The 2,500-nt window shown below is 32.0% G+C and overlaps 1 protein-coding gene across 1 annotated transcript in view; it reads left to right on the forward strand.

Annotated features, from left to right (window-relative positions):
• LOC135194902 (turripeptide Ici9.1-like) overlaps positions 1-2,500 on the forward strand; it is a 14,753-nt gene that overhangs the window by 5,267 nt on the left and 6,986 nt on the right. The gene's annotated exons all lie outside the window — the stretch shown is intronic.

Raw genomic sequence — 2,500 nt, forward strand, 5'->3', positions numbered from 1 at the left:
CTCGTAGATTCTTTCGCATGTGGGAAGCATCATCTCCATAGTAGTAGTAGCTGAAGGACGTCTTGCTGGCGTAGGGGAACGATGTATATGGTGTTGCAGTATGTCATTCGTATCATCGGTCAATCAAAAAAGAATCAACCCCAGACATACATCTATCAAATAATTGCCTCAAAATTCCTTGAAACACTAACTGAATACTTACCCAACCAACACCATTCACACAACCACTCTCATAACCACCGAACTAATTTCTAACTTGTGAAATAACTTCATAAGATCACCAAATCATAAATCACTACTAATGATATATACACAAAAGACCAACCACAGCCCCGTAAAGAAAAAAATATTAAATTCTCCAATAATATATATAAGAATATTCCAGCCCCATATTCAATTATCACGATTCACCCTAATCCAGAAAAAAAAAACTGAGAAATCACAAAACTCTACGGGCTACTGTACTCACATTTTAAACTCACAAATTCTCACAAGAAGAAAAGAAAAAAAAAGAAAAATAGCCCGAAAAAAAAAACACGTAACAAGCCCAGCCCCGAAATTATCACCAAAAATGTTCTCTCAAGCTCTGACATTTCAGCAACCCACAAAATCAGTAAGAACTCTTCAATGTCTAACAGCAAAAACCCTTTTTACTGCTCATATAATTAATCTCCATAGAATATAATGTCAAACACCCACTCATCTAATTCACAAACCCTGACAAATTACATCTCCCGTCCAAAAATAGAAACGCTATTTAAAGCTTAACCCCAATTACATCTCTCGCAGGAAAAGAAAAAAAAGAGAGAAAAAAAAGATAACAATAATAACAAGTGAACTTTCTCCATCACACAATACATATAATTTACATAACCCGACGTCTCCCTCATATGCCAATATGTATCGTTACTGGAGTTTTGTCTAGTCAGACTTGCAACTTCAGAACCCATGATTCTCAAAAAAAAAAAAAAAGTTCTATACTGACACCACATAATCACATTTCACAAAATTATCTCTAGGAAATCACCAGGGTGCTCAAAAATAAGAAAAATTGGCGTAAAGACATAACTCTCACATGATACTGCCCAGTTATATAAAAAAATTATCACCTATTCGGGATATAAACTACAGTAAACTCATCACAATTATATGCCGCCAAAAATAACCCACTGGTGAATATAAAAAATGCAACATCTCCATAGAAACCACAATGCAGTAATGCCACTCGCCTCCAATTAGTCACGAAACCAAAAGAACCACAGAACACCTCTCTTGGCTCGTAAAACCCCAGAAAATAATCATAACCACAATAAAAAAAGTCACCACCGAAAAATTAATGCCACCCATACATATATATATATATATATATATATCTATATATATATATATATATATATATATATATATATATATATATATATATATACATATATTTTCGTTAAAAAGCAATTCCTTTAGTGGCATCAATAAGTTTCTTGCAGTATCTTCATACCGACGAAGTTTTTTCCGATTCTCGTTCGTCAATTTCTGGTGAAAAATACGCAGACTCCTTCTTCCATTTATTGAATTTTGTCGCGACAGCTGTTTCGCCTTATGGCATTATCGAGCGACTAGTGACTCTACAATTTGGCCTTTTCGGCCTATTTATTCATCGTTGTGGGAAAGTATGACCTTGAGGTATGGGTACTGGTTAGTTCTAGGGATTAACAGCTTAAGGCGTTGTTTTGGATACAAAGAACATAAGACATATGTACTGTGGACAATAACTGAAAGTATAAACCGTGGTTGAATAAATATTCAAAATACAATGCCATGTGCTAGTGTTTCCCTTATACAACTTCTTCAATTCCTTTCTAATGAATTTTTTTTTAAACTCTACTTTATTCATTCATTCCTAGTATATTTCATCTATCTCCCATAGGTGGATATTACTGAGTGACGGAGGTCGTCATTCAAAGTGGAAGAAATAGTTTCGAAAATGCATCATAAAATCAACTCAATCCTAGATGTAATACTTCAAGAATTTTTATGGAGGTTAGCCATATTTTTTTCTTCCATGAAATATCTGTATCTTTTATTAAAATAATTATACTGAGCATTGTGTCATTTGTGAAAAGTAATAATCATGCATAAAAAATTCAATTAAATATTTTATTTTCCATCTAGATATGAATGGGTTTAGTGCAGAGATGAATGAACAAATAACCTTACTAAACACTAATTGACTTATGGATGAACATTCGAAATCAAAGATGGAGCCACAGATATTCTCAGTTAATGTAGATTTTACCATGTGAATTTCATAAATTTTATGTTTCAATTACATTTTCAATAAACAATACAAAACCATGAGTGAGTTTTGAAACCCTGTATATTTTATATATATATATATATATATATATTATATATATATATATATATATATATATATATATATATATATATATATATATATATGTGTGTGTGTGTGTGTATATGATGTATATGAATGATACGTGTG

Source organism: Macrobrachium nipponense, chromosome 15 (assembly GCF_015104395.2).
Source record: "Macrobrachium nipponense isolate FS-2020 chromosome 15, ASM1510439v2, whole genome shotgun sequence".
NCBI lineage: Eukaryota > Metazoa > Arthropoda > Malacostraca > Decapoda > Palaemonidae > Macrobrachium > Macrobrachium nipponense.